General features: G+C 44.7%; 1 pseudogene; it reads left to right on the top strand.

The window, feature by feature from the left end:
* The first annotated feature begins 7,666 nt into the window (after positions 1-7,666).
* Positions 7,667-22,786, top strand: LOC127756297 (AT-hook motif nuclear-localized protein 19-like; annotated as a pseudogene).
* The last annotated feature ends 471 nt before the right edge of the window (positions 22,787-23,257 follow it).

The raw sequence follows: 23,257 nt of genomic DNA, 5'->3' as shown, positions 1-23,257 counted from the left end.
TGAGAATTGTAAAACAGTAGAGTAATTAATCATCACTGAACAGCACACCCATGCTGCATAGGGCCAACCATCTTAAACAACCATACCCGGCTGTACAGATCTATCTCCAAACCAGGAATGTACCATTCCAAACCAGGAGCTAATCAAATTACCATCAATTATCACGTTATTATTAATGAGTAGTGTGGGACTAATCATGAAAGACATTGTTAGACCCGCCCATAACCGCTGGCACGGCTATTCGAATAGTTTTACTCTGGCAGAGGTGTACCACTGTACCCATAAGACACAACCCACCGTCATGTCACCGTGTCCGCGCAGACACGTCACCATGGCGATTGATTGTGACAAGACCCCTCGCATAACTCAACTCAAAGCAGTGCACCGTTCCTGGACCAACGAGGAAAACACTAAGAAACTCCAAATTAAAAATACATATAAAGTAAACAAACATGTAGATCATAATTTTAGATGAATTATGAGACTTGAACGGCCTCATTCTGACTTCATATGAATTAAATACGAATTTTACAAGATTTAATCTAATTAAAGCCCATTTAAAAAAATTAAATAAATTTAATTCAATTTATGGATAATTTTAATATATGGATCTTTATTTTATATAACTTTTACAACTTGAACCACATTAAACTGAGTTACAGAGAATTAGTTATGAATTTTCAAAGATTAAATCGGATTAAATCCTTTATATAGATTTTAATTGAATTATGACACAATAATGAATTATTTTTGAAAAGGAAAAGAGGATTATTGCGTCAGCGGCTCGGGTTCACGGTGGACCGGGTGCACAGAGGCGGTCTATAGAACGGATGGCCGAGATTGACTTGATCTACTGCCGGTCTACGGGAAACGGCGACGATAACGTCAGCGGTGACGTCACCACCGACGGCGGCTCGGGCGCGCATGCTCGCCAGCGAACGACGGTGCGGCAGTGCAAACGGAGAGCATCTATGGGTAGCGGGTGACACGGCGAACTCACCGGTGACCCAAACGACGGCGAACGACAACCGGACGGCGACGGCGACGAGGTTGAAGCGGCGGCGACGATCGGGTTGACGACGACGGCGGTGCTCCGACGATCTTCGGTGGAAATGGAGGGGTGGACGAGGACGGCGACGGCTAGGCGATCACGACGGTGGCCTTCCCGAGCGACGACGACGACCGGAGCGGCGGCGGCGCACGAGTGAACGCGGAGACGGTGCTACAGGCGGCGGCGAGCTAAGGCGAGGGTGGCGGCGGGTAGAGGAGGTCCCAGGGGTCCTTTTGTAGGGGCTAGGAGGTGGCGACGGAGGCCGACGGCGGCCGGTGGTGAGAAGGAAAGATTAGGGTTCGGGAGAGAGAGAGGAATCCAATTCGAGATAGAATCCGGCACTTTCCAAGCGATTTTAGCCGATGATTCCAAAAGAGAAAAGATAAAGGGGATCCCAAAGATTATTTCCCCTCAATCAATTCGGCCGGAGAAGGAAAGAGGCGACGGAATTGGAGGGGCGGCGGCGGCGCGGCTCGGCTAGGGTTTGGCCGGGCGACGGCGCGAGGTAGACGACGGGCCTGACAGGTGGGCCCCACGTGTCAACTGCTGAGAGAGAGGGGGAGGGCGCGGCGAACTGGGCCGGCTTGGGCCGGGCGCAAGCAGGCCGAGGAGAGGGAGAGAGAGAGAGACTTGGGCCGACATTCGGCCCAAAGCCAAAAAGAGAGATTTAAAATCTTTTTCTATTTAAATTATTTATGAAATGATATTCCATTGATTAAAAATACTTCCTTGGCTCAAATAAATCGCAGAAAAATCTAGGAACTATAGAATCAAGAGAAGTATTTAACAAAATTTTATCTAGCCCACTTTTATATTGAGATTTAACAAATTAAAAATAGATCTTCTCTTTTAGGTTTTTAAGATTATTTCTAATAATTCCTTTTAAACAACAATTTATAACTGAAGGATTTTTAAGCAAGCAAAACATTTAACATAATTATAATTAGATCATTAATTGATTAATTCATTGCTTAACTAATTACTGAAATATTCTTTGTATCATTTAAGAATTGTGCTCTGAAAAATCCGAGAAAATTTCAGAGAGTATACTTAATCATGGAGAATTTAATAAAAATTAAATCCAGCCATGCTTTATATTTAGGAAATTTTATTTCCCCATTTAACTTCACTTGTAAATTAATGAACATTTAATATAAATTCTATTAATAATTTATTAAATAATAATTAAGTAATTTATAAATCCTGAAATGGAAAATCAGGCTGTGACAAATCTACCCCCCTTACAAAGAATCTCGTCCCGAGATTCGGAACGGCTAGAAAGAACAGGGCATAGGTAAACTGCAGTCTATCTTATTCCATAACTCTGACAATTATTCTAAGGCTTTAAAGAAAACTACTACTGCTTTGAAACTGGTGGCTGAGCTGTAACACTTGAAGACGCAACTCTTGAAGACGCAACTGGCACTGCATTGGCTCCTGTGACGACAATGTTGTTGACTTGACCTTGCGGCTGCTGATGCTTCGGCTTCGAACACTTTCTGGCGAAGTGACCTGGCTCATAACAGTTGAAACATACCCGCTGCTCCCTTCCACTACTGTTATTATCTTGAGGCTGGTCCTGCTGAACTGGCACCGATGGAGTAGCTTGCTCGATGTTAACTTCATTGCTTTCATTAGTCTCTGATTTGATCTCACCACCGATGTTCAACTGTTGTGACTGTCCTTGACCTGCAGAAGAAGATTCACCAATTTGGAGTGGCTTGATACGCTGCCTCTGGCTACTAACCTGTGCCTCCTGGAAAACAGTCATTCTTCTCTTACGGTTGTCCACCCTGTTCTTCTTGTCTTCAAGTTGAATTGCTTTGTCAACCAGCTGCTGAAAATCAGCATAGTCATGAGAGATCAACGTAACTGACAGTTCATCCTTCAGGTCTTCCAAAAACTTCTCCTGCCTTTCCTTGTCAGTACGCACATCTTCTGGAGCATAACGTGCTAGACGATTGAACTCATAAAGATACTCTGCCACAGTACAATCCTTTTGCTTTAGTGTCCTGAACTCACGCTTCTTCAAAGCAACAACTCCTGCAGGTATATGTGTCTTATTGAATCCTTCAGTAAACTCTTCCCAAGTGATTGGTTGTCCTTCTGCTCTGTTCATCCGGAAATGATCCCACCATTCTGAAGCAGGTCCTTGCAACTGATGTGAAGCGAACACGACTTTCTCCTGATCTGTGCACTGGAGCAATTCCAACTTCTTCTCAATAGTGTGCAGCCAATCACCTGCTTCCACTGGGTTGGTAGTGCTAGAAAAAGATGGCGGCCTCACTCGAGGAAAATCGGCTAACTTGTTTTGAGGCGGCAGAGGATTGACATTGTTGTTCCCTTGCTGGTTCTGCACTTGTTGCACTAACATGTTGATCAATTGGGTCTGTTGAGCCAACACTTGAGCAAGGGTTGGGTTGCCTTCATTGTTATTGTTTCCACTTCCACTGGCGCGAGGATTCACCATCTGTTGTAGATTAGAAAAGATAGAAGGAGAGGGGTTACACTAAAGTTAAGACCTTAACCATGTTACCACTGATCTGGTGTGTGTAATTCATTATATTGTTCAAGTTGATTAAGCAAACAACCTAGTATAGTTACACGCTCATCACTGAACTACATCAATGACAGGAATGCAACCATACCTACACACAAACCAAGCAACAAACGTTCTACCCTACTAACTATTCTTCAAAGTTACTTTGGTGGTTTAGGTTCCAAGGTAGGATCCAAACTTCACTCCATCTTGACAACTTAACACTTCAGTTCTTCCTCGATCCACTTGACTTAACCTCCATAAGTAGACCACATTGGCGTCTTTAAGTCTCACCAACAAGTTTCAGAACTACTGAAGTTGAATTAAAGAGGGAGAGGAATAGACAATGAAACAATTTGCAAAGAATTCTAGATAAGGAAGAAAGGAGAAATTTTCACAAATCATGTTTTAGGAAATTTTGTCCTTAAGGTTTGACCATTTGGCTTATCCTACAGTCGAGATGGCTCTGATACCAACTTGTCACGCCCAGAAATTCACTAGTAATTTCCGAACTAATTTGTGTATTAAAATCCTCGTCCAGGAATCAGCCGAGGTACACAAACTGACAATTTAATATACAGATTCATCATAATGCGATAAATACTTACATGAGAGGCACTTTAGTCCTCACCACGAAGAAAACTGCAGCGGAAAATAAAATCTAGCGAAGCTCTGGCTCCACTCCCACAGGCAGCTCAACTGGGGTATAAACCAAACGTCTTCTCCTTCGCAACTTGTCTTGAACTGAGGTTTGATTGATTATTGCAAGGTGAGTACATAGAATACTCCGCAAGCCACACAGCAAATATGCAAGTGCACAAGGATACCAAAGAATGGCATAATATAGGATTTATTTGCAAAAGAAGCATTTAGCAAACAATTGAGAATTGTAAAACAGTAGAGTAATTAATCATCAATATTAATCAACACTGAACAGCACACCCATGCTGCACAGGCCCAACCATCCTGAACAACCATACCCGGCTGTACAGATCTATCTCCAAACCAGGAATGTACCATTCCAAACCAGGAGCTAATCAAATTACCATCAATTATCACGTTATTACTAATGAGTAGTGTGGGACTAATCACGAAAGACATTGTTAGACTCGCCCATAACCGCGGGCACGACTATTCGAATAGTTTTACTCTGGCCAGAGGTGTACCACTGTACCCACAAGACACAACCCACCGTCATGTCACTGTGTCCACGCAGACACGTCACCATGGCGAGTGATTGTGACAAGACCCCTCGCATAACTCAACTCAAAGCAGTGCACCGTTCCCGGATCATAGTCACCCCCTCAAAAACCAGAGGCATGGACTCCCCAGCGACCCTCGTGGGCTTATCTCCGCCACTTCTCAGTCTGGTGCTCCGCAGTGAGCCTTGTTATACAAAGTGTCCAGCCGTTGCCCATTTTTGCTTGTGGTTGGCACGGTAAATGTTTCACAACCGAAAATCGTGAACCGGTCCTTAATTGTCATGAGCACTACCATCAAAACCAGGTGCTCACAACCCACCATTATCAAGTTTTAGTTGGCACATTAATTAATCAACCAATCACGATTGACCATCGTGAGCTATCATTAAGCCATCATTAAATAATAGTGAAGCATTAGTTATCCCAATTGTGTGCTAATATTTCTAAGCATGGCTAAGCAATTATGTCTAACATCTAGCTGAACCAATATATAAAGCTCAACTAGTCAAATTATAATAACCCAAGGTATCAAGGAATAAAGTAATCAATGCAAATTGGCCTTAACAACGGAATAAGTTCACACCACTCGGTGACATTCGAAAATAAATGCACAGTTGAAATAAATAGAGAATTTAAATATAGGATCAACATGCTCAAAGGAATTGTATTTGGGATCTGTGTGACTTGCCTTGCAATATTCGGTCTTCAATTAATCTTCTTGAACACTTCCGGCGCTCTCACGAACCTTCGAAATGACGAAAACGACAAGCTAACACGCAAAACGAGGAAAACACTAAGAAACTCCAAATAAACAATACATATAAAGTAAACAAACATGTAGATCATAATTTTAGATGAATTATGAGACTTGAACGGCCTCATTCTGACTTGATATGAATTAAATATGAATTTTACAAGATTTAATCTAATTAAAGCCCATTTAAAAAAATTAAATAAATTTAATTCAATTTATGGATAATTTTAATATATGGATCTTTATTTTATACAACTTTTGCAACTTGAACCACATTAAACTGAGTTACAGAGAATTAGTTATGAATTTTCAAAGATTAAATCGGATTGAATCCTTTATATAGATTTTAATTGAATTATGACGCAATAATGAATTATTTTTGAAAAGGAAAAGAGGATTATTGTGTCAACGGCTCGGGTTCACGGTGGACCGGGTGCATAGTGGTGGTCTACGGAACGGACGGCCGAGAACAACCCTATCCAAAACGGACGGCCGAGATCGACTTGATCTACCGCCGGTCTACGGGAAACGGCGACGATGACGTCAGCGGTGACGTCACCACCGGCGGCGGCTCGGGCCCGCAAGCTCGCCGGTGAACAACGGCGCGGCGGCGCAAACGGAGAGCATCTACAGGTAGCGGGCGACACGGCGAACTCACCGGTGACCCAAACGACGGCGAACGACAACCGGACGGCGACGGCGACGAGGTTGAAGCGGCGGCGACGATCGGGTTGACGACGACGGCGGTGCTCCGGTGATCTGCGGCGGAAACGGAGGGGTGGACGAGGACAGCGACGGCTAGGCGATCACGACGGCGGCCTTCCCGAGCGACGACGACGATAGGAACGGCGGCGGCACACGGGTGAACACGGAGACGGCGCTACAGGCGGCGGCGAGCTAAGGCGAGGGTGGCGGCGGGTAGAGGAGGTCCTAGGGGTCCTTTTATAGGGGCTAGGAGGCGGCGACTGAGGCCCACGGCGGCCGGCGGCGAGAAGGAAAGATTAGGGTTCGGGAGAGATAGAGGAATCCGATTCGAGATCGAATCCGGCACTTTCCAAGCGATTTTAGCCGATGATTCCAAAAGAGAGAAGATAGAGGGGATCCCGGAGATTATTTCCCCTCAATCAATTCGGCCAGAGAAGGAAAGAGGCGACGGAATTGGAAGGGCGGCGGCGGCGCGGCTCGGCTAGGGTTCGGCCGGGCGACAGCGCGAGGTAGACGACGGGCCTGACAGGTAGGCCCCACCTGTCAGCGGCTGAGAGAGAGGAGGGAGGGCACGGCGAACTGGGCCGGCTTGGGCCGGGCACAAGCAGGCTGAGGAGAGGGAGAGAGAGACAGACTTGGGCCGACTTTCGGCCAAAGCCAAAAAGAGAGATTTAAAATCTTTTTCTATTTAAATTATTCATGAAATGATATTCCTGTGATTAAAAATACTTCCTTGGCTCAAATAAATCGCAGAAAAATCTAGGAACTATAGAATCAAGAGAAGTATTTAACAAAATTATATTTAGCCCACTTTTATATTGAGATTTAACAAATTAAAAATAGATCTTCTCTTTTAGGTTTTTATGATTATTTCTAATAATTCCTTTTAAACAACAATTTATAACTTAAGGATTTTTAAGGAAGCAAAACATTTAACATAATTATAATTAGATCATTAATTGATTAATTCATTGATTAACTAATTACTAAAATATTCTTTGTATCATTTAAGAATTGAGCTCTGAAAAATCCGAGAAAATTTCAGAGAGTATACTTAATCATGGAGAATTTAATAAAAATTAAATCCAGCCATGCTTTATATTTAGGAAATTTTATTTCCCACATTTAACTTCACTTGTAAATTAATGAACATTTAATATAAATTCTATTAATAATTTATTAAATAATTTATAAATCCTGAAACAGAAAATCAGGCTGTGACAGACGTGCCGTGGCCTCCCCCCGTCCGGAGGCGAGGAGAGGGCCGAGCCTCCCGATCGATCGGGAACCTCCCTCAGCGGGGGGTCGCGGGGGGGCCGAGTCAGCGGTGACGCGGGTTGTGACTCCCGCTGGCACCTTCACTCCCAGAAGGGGTGGGGGTGTGCACCTCCACCTCTTCCTCTAAAACCTTGACCATGATCGTTGGGGTCGGAGGAAGGCTTGGGGCGGAAGGAAACGACTTCCTTTTGAAGCTCGCGAAATCCCCCTACCTGGCGCACCAGCTGTCGAGGAGTGATCCTCTCGAGCGGGAGATCGTGGGATCTCCCTTTTGTGAGTTCGGCCAGGGGAAAAGGCTCGCCTCTGGAAGTGACGTACTCGCCCCCTAAATTATCAGCTAGTATGCACACAACAAGATTATACAGGTTCGGGCCGCTATGAAGCGTAACACCCTACTCCTGTTTGTATGATGATTCTTCTGTGCTCGGGAAGCCTCCGAATCTCAGATGTACAAGCTAGGGTTAGAGAAGCTATCTCCCCTGGATCCAGAGTCCGATCCCCCTCTCCACTAGGCATGGCCCTCCTTTTATATTCTAAGGGGATACCACACATGCTGCGAGATCTACCTAGGGAGAAGGGAAAATATTCTCTATATTAATTACATGTCTTGAGCCTTAGCTTGGAAGCTAAGGCACGGTTTGTCTTTGAGTGGAGCCCAGCGCCGTCCCTTGCCTAACACGGGGGACACCCCTGTCAATCTCCCATTAATAGATGAAGAATTGTGATGGCCGTCCTCTAACGGGGTGGATTTCGAATGAGCCTCCTGATGGGATGGGTCATACCTGCCTCCACTCCGCCAGAGGCAGATGCGACGTGGGGACACAGCTGTCCGTCCAGTCAGATGTGACTGGTGACAGGCCTGTCACAGATCGGTCATTCCTGTCCGCCGCGCGCCAATCACGCACGCCGCACGTCTGCCCCTACCGCATTAAATGCGGCAGGGGGCAGTTGGGGCGCTGCGTTCATTAAAGAAGGCTCGTCTTGGGCTCCATCCCCGCTCGCTCCCCCCGCCAGATGGCGGACAAGCGGGGGCCTCGGAGCAAACGGCGCGAGGGCCCGAGGGGGCATGACGTGGCACCCCGAGGCCTCGGGGCAAAACGGCGCGAGGGCCCGAGGGGGCATGACATGGCTCCCCGAGGCCCCCCGACCGCTCCTACGACCCACAGGGTACGGGGGTAGAGCCATGCTGTAGGTCATGCGCCAGGATGGGAAGGTAAATTCCCCTTATTCCGCATTCCCCCGGGCCCACTTCACCGACAACACTCACAAAGAACAAGGGGGATTAGAGAGAGATAGAGAGAGAGAGAGGAGCGTGCTCAAAGATCGAAAGCACTTAGCACAAAGCTCCCAGCCACAAGCCACAAAGATTTGAATGAAAGGGCTAACCCTCGAGAAGGGTTGGTGGAGGGGAATCTTTTAGCCCACGTCGGACAATCCGGTACAAGATCAGATATAGTTCGATATTTTAAACATCCAAAGCAATGAGAAACAGAGAATAAAGTTGCATGAAATTTTAGACTTTCTAACATATCAGACAATCTAATGTGAAATCGGAGTGACTGTGTGAAATCGGACCATCTAATGTGAAATTGGACTATTTAGAAGCAAAAACTTTGTTCTCAAATAGAGACTCAAGTTCCATGAAATTTTGGAGTCTCTGCGTTATCGGACTATCCGATAAAAAAATCGGATACTCTAATTTACACTTGGAGAAAACTCACTTGAAAGGATTTTTCAAATCAAGACAGTGAGTGAAGTTCTGTGAAAAATCAGAGTCTGATAGATCGGAAAGTCGGATTTAAAATCGGATAGTCCAATGTTGCTCAAGTAAAATGGCAAGACATTTTTACTCCGAACTCTGATTCCGAAGATCTTGGACTCTATGGAAAGCTAGTTTTGTGGGCTATCAAACCCAGCATAAATATGGTCCAAAACCTTCAAGATATGTTGAAAAACTTGCAAAGAAACCCGATGTATGTGTTATAAGATGTGAAACAACCCAGAGTTAGAATTTTGGTTTAGGTTTTTCAACTCACACAAAGATGAACATTTTGAGCACTATATTCGACCAATTATATACATGTGATATCCCTCTAAGTAGTACGGCATCCAAAACTCAAATGTAAAGCTATACCAATAAGAATACCTTCACACTGTTATTCTTTCTTTACTTGGAGGGTTACCAACATGAAAATTGTTTCGTCATCGGGACTATCCTCCAGCAACTCAATAAACACATTATTCCTAAATCAATTACTTTGCCTTGATCAATGCTTTTCTCGATTACTAACAAATCACATCTTCTTGAGCCGGGCATGCAGCAATCAAGCAGGTGCCACCCTTAGCTGCCCATTACCAATCCAACCGTAGCACCCACCGCGCATCATCAGTAGAGAAGATGACTCGCATCACACAATACCACAGAACACTTCCATAGTGCCGGTTGGGAAAGCCCTTAAGGTGTCGGTTTTCCCAACCAGCACTATGGAGGCGACACTGAAGAGTGACTCGGCACCAATCCAATTTTAAAAACCGACACCTTTGATACCACTCGCGAGCCGAAAAAAAAAGGCTCGATGAATCGGCTCAAACCAAGCCGATGCATCGAGCTGATCCACCCTGCATCACAATCCCCAATCAAACAACATCACAACAAGAAACCTTGAACAACATCACAGAAATCATTCACAGAAATTATTCACTAACAAAAAATATTTTTGTTAAATAATATCTTACAAAATAAACTCACCAATATAATAGTCGCATACATTAAACTTATAGAGTCCATAATATACTTCATAAATTTATATATTTTTATACCAAAGGTCAAAAAGGACTTTATAATAGGAATTTAACGGTCAACTAGCGGAAGGGGTATAGAAGGGATGCAAATTGAAATTTAGGGGTATACAAGGGGATGAGCAAATATCAGGGGCATAGAAGGCATTGGGCGAACTTTTAGGGATACACAGGGAATTTTCTCCATATAACCTTGCGGCGATCCGATCGATCGTGTTTTGCTGCTTCCATGGCTGACGAGGGGTCGTCGCGAGCCGAGCTGGTCGAGCCGTTGCCCTTGCCCTTGCCCGCGCCCGACCTTCCGTCACTGGGCCGGCCTCTAGGGTCCAAGAACAAGCCCAAGCCGCCGGTGGTTGCGATGCGGGAGAGCAAGGCGGCGATGAGCCCTGTCGTGCTGGAGCTTGTTGGCTACAAGGTGGCCGCATTCACGCAGTACCGACGCGTCGGTGTGTCTGTGGCTCTATGCTGTGCGGCCGCAGCACTATCGCTGCCACCATGCTCTTGGTCCCGGCCTCACCAGCGACCGCGGTAAAGCTGCACGGGCAGTTCGAGGTGCCGTCTCTGTCCAGGACGGTGCAGCCCTCCGCAGCCGAAGGGAAGCCGTGGCACCGCCGTTCTCAGTGTGTCTAGCTAGGGTGGGAGGGCACATTGGTGGAGAAACCCTTTTTCCTCCCAGTTCGTAACCCCCCTTTAGTTCCGGTTGTCCAACCGGGACTACGAATCCGGGACTAAAGATCGCTATTTTTAGTCCCGGGTGAATTAACCAGGACTAAAGATCGAGCTACCTATTTTTTATATTTGCATGGCCCTGTTGCTGCATATGGTTTATATATATATATATATATATTACATATATTATGCATGTATATATATATATGTAATACATATATACATGCTTAATATATATATATTAAAGCACATAACATTTTATGTGCATATATGACCAAAATATATATTTACACTAAAGTAAATGTGTACATATATAAAAATAGACATGTATTAATTACAATTCATTATGTCCTAGCTAGCTACGACTTCGTCGTAGTAGTCGTTATCTCAGAAGCTAACGACTTATGAATTGTATTTCCGTTGTAGTAGAATTCACCCTCGGGATCAAGGACTTGTTCGTTGATGAATCCTATGAGTTGTTCTTGAACCGCCGGTGATAAATTCCTTGTGAAAAACCTATATATGAATGTATGAAATTAATTAGTAATGAACAAATCGATACGTACGCAATGAAAGTTGGAATTTATTTATATGCACATCGAGCTCTCTTGTGGTGTAGATTTGGGTTGTAAGGCAGTGGCAATACTCGCATACGTAGTAGCTGCACAAGTTAGTTCCCTGGTCTTGCTTTGCACACTACATATATATACACATGACAAACGGCGAGAGATTTAATTAATATACACTTATATTTGAATTAGAGATTCAATATAAATGTAGAGCATGTACTCACAGGAAATTTGAACCTCCGCCTAAGTTTTTCTTTCCAATTGCCGTGGACCAAATGATGGAACCAATACCAAGCCCTACATGGAGTTTAAAGCTATGATTCGTAGTAGCAATTAATAGCAAAATTCGTAATAACATTGGAACTTATGACATTACCTGTCTATCAGTTCAAAAACCTGGTCAAAAGTAGACTCATCTTTATTCATTGAGTCATAGACATTGACTCTGCAGGTCTCCAAGTCAAAGAGTGAAAGGACCCAGTGGAATCTGCAATGTGTGTGAGGTGATATATGAAAAACTGTAGATCTATATGTACGGGAACGAACTTTTTTGGGAAGACAGTAAAAACTAATGCTGTGTTGTACGCCAATAGTATGAACGTCTTGTAATGCTGCTCCTTCAGGAGATAGACAAGATTGTCCTCTGTGGCTTGCGGATACTTGGTGACCTTTTCGACGCTTATTTTCCGAGGGTCGATGAATCTAGTATCGAAAACCCCCCGCCATCAGGCCCTTTCAATCTCCATTCTACAACGATATAAAGGAATTGTTATATATATGGTGTACATATATATACAAGGAGCTAATTAAAGTAACGTAAGAAATATAACTCAACGATACGTACAAAATCCATGTGCTAATAATAGATATATCGAGGGCGTCCAGCTGGTATAGTTCGTAGATATCCTTGAAATTGATCCAGAGAACAACTTCCCCTTGTAAGAAGTCGGAGCTCTTGATCCTCGCTCCGATAATCTCCCTACCGCTTGCGCTCATCTCCATGTACCGTTGATGGAATTTGTACATCTGTGTTGGTAGGGACTGCAGCTACTTAGGCTTGACAAGCAGTTTACCGAGTTCGTACTTGTGTCTCACTTTCGCCTTTGGGATTGGTGCGCCTTTAACTAACTGAGCCCTAGTTAGCTCGGTGTCAGAAATGAATTCTTTTATTCCAATTTCTTGCCGTCACCAACGGCTCGACCTCCTGGTTTGGTTGCTCTCCAAGCTGAGGGACTTGTTTGTACTTTCCATAATATGCTTTCTTATGTGTTCGCTCATAGTCTGTTAGCTCTATGGCCTCCTTGGCTGGTGCCGACATACTCCTGAAGAACTTCTTGGCACTCGGGTCTATAGGAACCCTCTTTTCTAGACTCCGAGGCTTCAATTGCCTCTTCACTTCTGCTGCCACGTAAGCGTCAAGCTCCTCTTGCGTGCAATCGTATGGTGGCTCCTTGTTCTTAGCGGCGTCTACTTTCGCCTTTTTCGTTGCCCTTGTGCGAGCAGGCGGTGGTGCTTGGTGAGTTCTTGACTTGGAAGGTGCTGGAGGACACGGTGCAGGAGCTTGAGGAGAAGTCGGTGCAGGAGCCAGAGGAGGAGTCTGTGCAGGATCCTGAGGAGGAGTCGGTGCAGGAGACTGATGAGGAGGAGACGGCGCAGGAGCCAAAGGAGGAGACGGTGGAGGAGCCGGAGGGGATGGTGCATGAGACGCCGCTTGTCGCCTAGGGAGGATGATGTAGCGCTTGCACCATAGTATAATGGCGTGGCTGGTGTCACGTTGATGCGTCTCACCGTCTCCTCCAGGGTAGTCCAACTCGAGGTCCTCGTACGCGGCTTCCACCAACTCAACTTCGACCCTCGAGTATCTTGCTGGAATCGGCCTGCAGTGGTAAGTCCCTGAAGGGTCCATTGGGATGGCCATTCCCGACGCAACCTTCACGTGATGAGAGGTTATCTATTAGTAATCAACATAAGCAGAAACTTGCGGAATGTATGCTAAGTCTTGAAGGGAATATGCAGCTCACATGGTGTCCGCTGCATGATGTCATCAATGGGGCAGGTGGTTTCGTCCTGAGTATGCATGGCGTCCATGCTCTGCGATCCTACCTGCCCCGTTGAGGCGCAGCTGCTACAATTTCCTGAGGGGCTGACCTTTACAGGAGGAATGTACGGCTGGGGATCCTGGCACCAATGTGCGGCCATGCGTTCATCCACCTTCCGTACCACCTCCTCTTGCATGCTGAGCTCGTAGCTCGATACCCTGTACTCAAGATCTGCAATCTTCGCCTCGGTATCTCTCTTGCTCCTCATCCGACTAATGTACGTGTGGATGTCCTCCTTGAATCCAATCTTCCAAGGAACGACGCCTTTCCCACGTGTTCTTCCTGGATGCTCGGGAGTCTGCAGGGCGAGCGACAGCTCGTCCTTCTCTCTGTCGGGTCGGAACGTGCCCTGCAAAGAGGCTTCCACTGCGTCCGTTAGTCGACTGGCAACCTCGCGTATCTGATCGCTGAACACTAGGAAGCCATCAACTGGGTTAAGCGTTCCACCATGAGCATAGTACCAGAACTTCGATCGATCCGGCTATTTAGCGGTGGCCGGTTTGATACCCCTCTCAATCAAGCTTGCTTCCATCTCCTCCCACTTCGGCATTGCGACGCTATAGCCGCCTGACCCCAGGTGGTGATGGTACTTCTTCTTGGCGGCATTTTCTTTGTTTCTGTCCATCATTGCTTGCCCTTGTTGCCCTGTCTTGTAAGCAATGAACTCGTCCCAATGATCCCATAGCTTTGGGAATACGTCGAAGTTCGGTGTCAGCCCCTTTAGGATGTATTTCTTGTAGAGATCTCCCTTGAAGCTCTAGAACTGTTCTGCCATTTTCTTAAGAGTCCACTGTTTCACTATGTTCTCCGTACCCGCAGGGAGCGTGAACGTCTCGAGCATTGAGGTCCACAGCATCTCTTTCTCTGATTCCGGCACAAAGCTGTCCTCATCCCCACGTGCCCTTGTTCTGCGCCAGTACACCTTGTTGACAGGCACGTTATCCCTGATAACCCAACCGCTGTGGCGTACAAAATTCCTGGCTGCTTCCGCCGGGCCACTAGGTCGGCCGTCTTCGTCCACCTCAGTTATGATGTGCCGACCCTCTATCTTCTTTGTGGCACCTTGTTGTCCGCGTGCCCTCTTCTGTCCAGCGGAGGGTTGAATTCCACTAGCCTCCTCCTCATTCCCCTCCTCGTTCCCCTCCACATCCCTCTCCACGTTCCCCTCCTCGTTCAAGTACTGGTTTGGATTCTCGTTCCCCTCTTCTTCGTTCCAGTACTGGCTGCTTCCCTCTGCGATTGTATCGTATATTATCTGCTCATCATCGCGATCAGCCATCTGTTCATGAAAGAAATATTTGCTAAGTCTATAGGTCATATATGCTAAGTCTAGTAATCATATATGCTAAGTCTAATAATCATATATGCTAAGTCCAAGTGTCGTAGATTGGAAATCAAATAATCATATATGCTAAGTCTAAGTTTCGTATATTCTTATATTAAAACTCTAATAATCTTATATTTAAAACTGTGACAATCATATATGCTAAGCCTATGTGTCGTATATTATAACTCAAATAATCATATATGCTAAGTCTAAGTTTCGTACATTACAACTCTAATAATATTATATTAAAACTTCAATAATCATAAATGCTAAGTCTAATAATCATATATGCTAAGTCTAAGTTTCGTATATTAGAACTCAAATAATCTTATAATCACTTGCCTGCGCAAATTCCTCCGAGGGATAGCTACCACTTCGGCTTGATGGGACGACGATGTCTTTTTTGCAACATGCAAAAAAATGTATTAGTCCAAACGCAAAGGTACATATATTTTACGTTCACGTTTTCAAGTATATATAATCATATATATGTATTAGCTAGTCACACGTTTCGTTCGTGTTCGTTCACACGTTCGTACACATGTTTCGTTCAACTGTCTTCACGTTCGTTCACGTTCGTTGACACGTTCGTTCATATGCCTTCACGTTCGTTCGCGGTTCGTTCGCGTTCGTTCACGTTAACTTCGCGTTCGTTCGCGTTCATTCACATTAACTTCGGTTTCGTTCGCGTTCGTTCACGTTAACTTCGCATTCATTAGCGTTCGTTCGCATTTCGTTCGCGTTTGGTCATGTTAAGTTCGCATTCGTTCCCGTTTGGCATCGGCATTGACGGGGCGGCAGCGAAAATGAGCGGCGGCGGCGGCAGCGGCGCGGTGGCGGCGCCGCGGCGGTGTGGCGCGGAGGCGGCGTGGCCGCGTCGCGGAGTCGGCGTCGACGTGGTCGGCGTCGACGGGGACGGCGCCGCGTCGTCCTCGTGGGCGGTGGCGACCGCGTCGATGTCGATCGAGGTCGGCATCAGCGGGAGGCGGAGCCGGGGTCACGGTCAGCGTGGCCCGGCTCGTCGGCAGGCGTCGCAATGACGACGACGACGAGGCGACAGCGGTTTAGAGAGAGAGAGAGAGCTGAGAGATCGAGAGAGAGAAGGTTTCGATCAGGCGGCGGCGGCTCTCACCCAGAGATGCGGCGGCAGCGTCGGCGGCGACGACGGCGACGGCAGCGAGACGACGGCGAGAGACGACGGCGGTGTCAGCGCGGGGATGCCCTAGGCAGTGGGGGCGAAGAAGGCTAGATGGATTGGTGAAAAACTTCTAAGTGTTGGTGGAGAAGACGAGTGCGCCTCGGGCATATATATACCCCGGGATCTTTAGTCCCGGTTGGTGAGATCAAATATCTTTAGTCCCGGTTCATAAAAACAACCGGGACTAAAGATAAGATCTTTAATCTCGGTTGTTCTCACCAACCGGGACTAAAGATATCTTTAGTCCCGGTTGTTCTCACCAATCGGGACTAAAGATATTTTTCCGCTATTTCCAAATTCTTTTTAAATCCGGTTAGGGTTAAGAACCGGGACAACAGATAATAGCACTGAAGATAGAATTTCTTTACATATGTGTTTCTAAAATAGTAAATAACACATTAAAATTATTTAAAGTTGAAAAATTAATGATAAAACCTTCAAAAAATTATTGTTTTCTGTAGTAAATTAAGTGGATTATATGTAATAAGCACATGAATGATTTAAAATTGTTAAAAATTCTAATAATCATATATAACTAGCATATGCATGATTTAAAAAATGTTAAAAATTCTAACAATCATATGTAAATACCACATGAATGATTTAAAATTGTTAAAAATTCTAATAATCTTATATAAATACCACATGAATGTTAAAAATAGTTAAAAACTATAATAATCATATATAATATGCATATGCATGATTTAAAACTGTTAAAAAATCTAATTATCATATATAACTAGCATATGCATGATTTAAATTTGTTAAAAATTCTAATAATCATACATAATTAACATACGCCATACAACAATTGATTTATATGGATATTCAATACATCCAAAATAGTTTACATCGTGTACACAACAATTACGGTAATACATCAGCGGTGACGATTGACCGCACGTACTTTCTCCTCACTATTGTTCCTTCCTTGTGATCGCTACATGAGTAAGGGGTATCTTCATTTGATAGGAGGATGCTAGGGTCAATCGTCACCGTGAAAGGGGGTTGCCCATCAAACTGATCGTAATCCTCGTCAGTCTTGTCCTCTACTGACGAGAACCACGTGGCGCTTCTGCTTGTCAGGCCCTTTGCCCTTCTTTCTTTTACTAGACATGTCCTTCATGTAAAATACTTGCGTTACATCATTGGCAAGGACAAAAGGTTCGTCCGAGTATTTAACCTTGTTAAGGTCAACCGTTGTCATCCCACTGTCATCAATCGTTACGCCTCCACCAGTCAACCTAACCCATTGGCACCGGAACAGAGGGACCTTGAGAGGTCCATAGTCAAGTTCCCATATGTCCTCGATGGCACCATAATACGTGCAAGTTGTACCATCGTGTCCCATGGCATCGATACGAACAACACTGTTCTGATTCGTGCTCTTCATGTCTTGGCCTCTCGTGTAGAATGTGTACCCATTGATCTCATATCCCTGGAATGTCGCGATCGAGCCAGATGGTCCCCTCGCCAGGAAGGCCAGTTGTTGGATAATCGTCTCGTTACCCATGAGATGTTGTCGCAGCCACGCGGGGAAAGTATCAATGTGATGCCGTGTAATCCATGCATCGGACTTACCGATGTTTCTGGCATGAAGTAGAGCAAAGTGCTCCTCAATGTAGGGAGCCACCAATGAAGATTGTTGCAGAAACGTGAAATGGGCTTTACGGAATAAATTGTTGTCTACCGTCATTATTCCTTTCCTTCCTAGAGTCCCCTTTCCCCATAGTCTCCCTTCATGGCGTGATTCAAGTACCCCGATTGGGCGAAGGTCTTCGATAAATTCTACGCAGAATTCAATGACCTTCTCTGTTCCATACCCCTTGGCAATGCTTGCCTCTGGACGAGCACAGTTACGAACATACTTCTTCAGAACACCCATATACCTCTCGAAAGTAAACATGTTGTGTAGGTACATAGGCCCAAGAATACCGATCTCTTTGACAAGGTGACAAAGCAGATGCGTCATTATATTGAAAAATGAAGGTGAAAATATTAACTCAAAGCTGACAAGACATTGCACCACATCATTTTGAAGGTCTTCTAATCTATCTGGATGGATGACCTTCTGCGAAATTGCGTTCATGAAAGCACATAGCTTTGTTATTGCTGCCCGGACATTGTCTGGAAGGATACCCCGAATTATAACTGGTAGCAGCTGTGTCATCAACACGTGACAGTTATGGGACTTTAGGTTTGTGAACTTCTTCTCCTTCGTGCTTATTATTCGCTTTATATTCGTGGAGTATCCAGACGGTACCTTGATGCTCTCCAAGCATTCAAACATACTTTCATTTCTGCCTGCTAAGAGTGTAGTTTGCTGAAATCAAGTAATGGCTTCCTTTCTCTTTTGGTTCCAGGTGAAGGTCGTCGCGTTGTTCCATATGCTTTAGATCATTACGTGCTTCCAGTGTATATTTCGACTTTCCATATACTCCTAGGAAGCCAAGCAGGTTTACACAAATGTTCTTAGTGAGGTGCATCACATCGATTGCGTGGCGGACGGCCATGAATTCCCAATAGGGTAACTCCCAAAATATAGAGTTCTTTTTCCACATCGCCGTGTGACCATGTATACCGCCCTATCGTCTAGTGATGCCCCTATCGTCTAGTGGTTCAGGACATCTCTCTTTCAAGGAGGCACCGGGGATTCGACTTCCCAGGCGTTCTGTATATGAACCCCTTCAAACGGGGCTTATTGCTATCGATTCGATAATTCCTATTGGGCGTGGTCAGCGGCATTCCCTCAAATAGCAGTTTTTTTTGTCTAAAGAAAAGTTGCCTATTAATAAGCAATCTTCCCTCTTTCATAAGGCTCTATCTTGCGTAAGGAACCATGGAGCTACAGTTGTTTCCAGGAGCTCGGATGTCTAAGACGCAACGCGTACGAATCGCTACGCTATGTTTCCGCGCTCTATCAGCTATCAGTTAGTTGGCGCTACGCGCGACTTTAGTTGACAAAAGCGAACAAGATAGCGCTAGCGCCCGCTGAGAACTTTCGTTTGTTCGGCAGATGTTATACCTTCCCGCTATCTAACGTGTACGGCCCCATAGATAGATGATGCCAAAAAACCGGACTTATTACAAGAGCTTATGCTCCTTCCACCTCGTTCTTGATGTAATTGCACCCTCTGTGTGCCTTTCCTCTGCGCTCCTTTCTGGTGGCAGGAGGCAAAGAAGAGACATAATGGAGATAATGATGGTTCAAATCCAACCATTCCTGGGCGTGGTTCGAGCGAGAATTCAATGATCAGTATTTAGATGTGATGTCTCCAATATAGACAACTCAAGCAAGAGGTTTGACATCACTCCTGCAACTGCAAGACAAAGACTAGAAATGCCTATTTCAAGCACTGGTATAGAGCTAGCAAGATAAGGGAAAGACAAAGCAAGAAGGTTATCCAGTAGGATGATTCTCGATGCAAGAGATTGCACTATTTAGGTACTTCACTAGCAGCAACTGTGGTCTTAAGAATCCAAAAGAGGTTGCTCAGAAGAGATAGATGTATCCTAACCTCTATTGCTCTCGCGTAAAGCCTTTTTTTTATGCAACAGGAAGAAAAGAGTTGGCGTGGATTCTACCAACGAAACATTGAAGTTTTTTATTGGTCTTTATCATGCCCTCTCCGTCATGCCCTCGATCTTCGCTCTCTATAGGCTGGCTGCCAAGCCCCTTTCCAAATACTACTTTAAGATCTTTCACCATAGCAAACACTGTTTTCCCGCTGTGATGTTTAGGCTTCGTACGGTGGTCTGCCTTATGTTCAAAGTGCTTGCCTTTCTTCCGTACTGGGTGGTTTGCAGCAAGGAATCGACGATGACCCATGTACACAACCTTCCTACAGTGCTTAAGATACGTACTTTCTGTTTCATCCATACAGTGAGTGCAAGCCTTGTACCCCTTGTTAGACTGCCCGGATAGGTTGCTAAGTGCAGGCCAATCGTTGATGGTTACAAACAGCAACGCTCGTAGGTTAAACTCCTCCTGTTTGTCCTCGTCCCACACGGGGACATCTTCTTTCTTCCACAACAGTTTCAGATCTTCGATCAATGGTCTTAGGTACACATCGATGTCGTTACCAGGTTGCTTGGGGCCTTGAATAATAATCGGCATCATTATGTACTTCCTCTTTATGCATAGCCAAGGGGGGAGGTTGTAGATACACATCGTAACGGGCCAAGTGCTATGGCAGCTGCTCATCTCTCCAAAAGGATTCATTCCATATATCCGTGCGTCCTTTCCAAAGTCTTTAAATGTTCTGTCGATGTTTCGCCACTGCGAACCATCGGCGGGGTGTCTTAGCATCCTGTCCTGTTGACATTCTTCAGCGTGCCAACGCATCATTCTAGCATTCCCCTTGTTCCTGAACAAACGCCGTAGCCGTGGTATTATAGGGAAATACCACATCTCCTTAGCAGGAATTTTCTTCTTCGTTGGCTGCCCGTCAACTTCACCTGGATCATTTCGTCTAATCTTAAATCGTAGTGCTTTACAAATAGAGCATGCTTCTAGGTTCTCGTACTCCTCACCACGATATAGGATACAATCATTCGGACATGCGTGAATCTTCTGAACTTCCAATCCTAGAGGGCAGACTATCTTCTTAGCCTCGTACGTTGTCTCGGGCAATTTGTTTCCCTCCAGAAGAATGTTCTTGACAAGTTTCAATAAATCGCCAAATGCCTTGTCACTAACACCATTTTAAGTCAACAAACAAAATTTCTATATATTCTTCTTACCCACACAAATTTTCTCTCTCATCAACTTACAACAAAGTTTTGGAGACAAAAAAAATGTGTGAAACATAGCTCCAAAAGTAATATAACAACAAAAAACAATGGAGGATGAAGTTACTAACCTTTTAGACACCTCCGATTTCTATATAATCACTAAAAATATTTCACAAGAAATTTTGGCATGACCTCCCCTCTTTTTTGGAGAAATTTTGAAGCTTGCTCGGGCTGGAGGAGGAAGAAGACATATATAAAGGAGGGGATCTTTAGTCCTGGTTGGTGTTAGCAACCGGGGCTAAAGATCACCGGGATCTTTAGCCCCGGTTGGTAACACCAACCGGGACTAAAGATCCCGGGGGGCCTCACAAGGCCTGACATCTTTAGAACCGGGACTAAAGATGATCTTTTGTCTTGGTTAGTGTTACCAACCAGGATTAAAAATCATATATGCCCGTTGTAGCCACCAACCGGGACTAAAGATCATCTTTAGTCTCGGTTTTTAGTGGAACCAGGACTATTGTGGATTTCGGCCGACCGACCAAAGATGGTTTCTCCACCAGTGGCAGGTGATCGGCAGCACGCTCGCCGGGGAGATGACGACTGCGGACGGGTTAGTGGTGGTTGCCGGGACATACGTTCTGGAGAGAAGAGAAGAAAAAAGAGATATGGGTCCCACAATTTTTTTTCTCACTTACGTGTGGGCCTCATATTGTTTTTTTATTTTTTATTTTGCTGATTAGGATGCCATGTCAGCTAAACGAAAGAAGATCCATACTGCCATAGGACTGAAATTGTACAGTTTTGTATGGTTTAGGGGTAGAGATTTCTGGTATTGAGAATTAGGGATATCGTACAAACTCGGCGTAAAGAGGGATGGCTGGTGAATTTATTCCTAAATGTTTTCTCTATCATAAAATTTAGCATCTCTTGGTATGTGATCGAGGCATCAAACTAAACCAAATATTATTATACTAAGGTACATATCAGTATCTGCTCTAGTGTCACAAAACTTCTCTTAAAAGTAAATATATCTATTGTTCAATGCGAGTGACTCTACCCATGCTCTAGTGTTTACTGTGGTGAGAGAACAAAGTTGCATGAAATTTTAGACTTTGTGACACATCGGACAATCTAATGTGAAATCAGAGTGTCTTTGTGAAATCGGACCATCTAATGTGAAATTGGACTATTTAGAAGCAAAAACTTTGTTCTCAAATAGAGACTCAAGTTCCATGAAATTTTGGAGTCTCTGCGTCATCGGATTATCCGATCAAACAATCGGATACTCTGATTTACACTTGGAGAAAACTCACTTGAAAGGATTTTTCAAATCAAGACAGAGAGTGAAGTTCTGTGAAAAATCGGAGTGTGATAGATCGGATAGTCTGATTTAAAATCGGATAGTCCAATGTTGCTCAAGTAAAATGGCAGGACAGTTTTACTTCGAACTCTGATTCCGAATATCTTGGACTCTATGGAAAGCTAGTTTTGTGGGCTATCAAACCTAGCATAAATATAGTCCAAAACCTTCAAGATATGTTGAAAAACTTGCAAAGAAACCCGGTGTAAGTGTTATAAGATGTGAAACAACCCAGAGTTAGAATTTTGGCTTAGGTTTTTCAACTCACACAAAGATGAACATTTTGAGCACTATATTCGACCAATTATATACATGTGATATCCCTCTTAGTAGTACGGCATCCAAAACTCAAATGTAAAGCAATACCAATAAGAATACCTTCACACTGTTTTTCTTTCTTTACTTGTAGGGTTACCAACATGAAAATCTTTTCGTCATCGGGACTATCCTCCAACAACTCAATAAGCACATTAGTCCTCAATCAATTACTTTGCCTTGATCAATGCTTTTCTCGATTACTAACAAATCACATCTTCTTCAGCCAGGCATGCAGCAATCGAGGAGGTGCCACCCTTAGCTGCCCATTACCAATCCAACCGTAGCACACACCACGCATCAAGAGTAGAGAAGATGACTCGCATCACACAATACAACAGAACACTTCCATAGTGCCGGTTGGGAAAGCCCTTAAGGTGTCGGTTTTCCCAACCAACACTATGGAGGCGGCACTGAAGAGTGATCCGGCACCAATCCCATGTTAAAAACCGACACCTTTGATACCACTCGCGAGCCGAAAAAAAAAGGCTCGATGAATTGGCTCAAACCGAGCCGATGCATCGAGCTCATCCACCCTGCATCACAATCCCCAATCAAACAACATGACAACAAGAAACGTTTCTTGAACACCATCACAGAAATCTTTCACAGAAATAATTCACTAACATTGAAGAACATCAAAGAAATCATAAAC

This window comes from Oryza glaberrima, chromosome 12, assembly GCF_000147395.1.
Source record: "Oryza glaberrima chromosome 12, OglaRS2, whole genome shotgun sequence".
NCBI classification, from domain to species: Eukaryota; Viridiplantae; Streptophyta; class Magnoliopsida; order Poales; family Poaceae; genus Oryza; species Oryza glaberrima.
The sequence above is the reverse complement of the archived record's forward strand: the minus strand, read 5'-3'. Positions and strand labels throughout refer to the sequence as shown.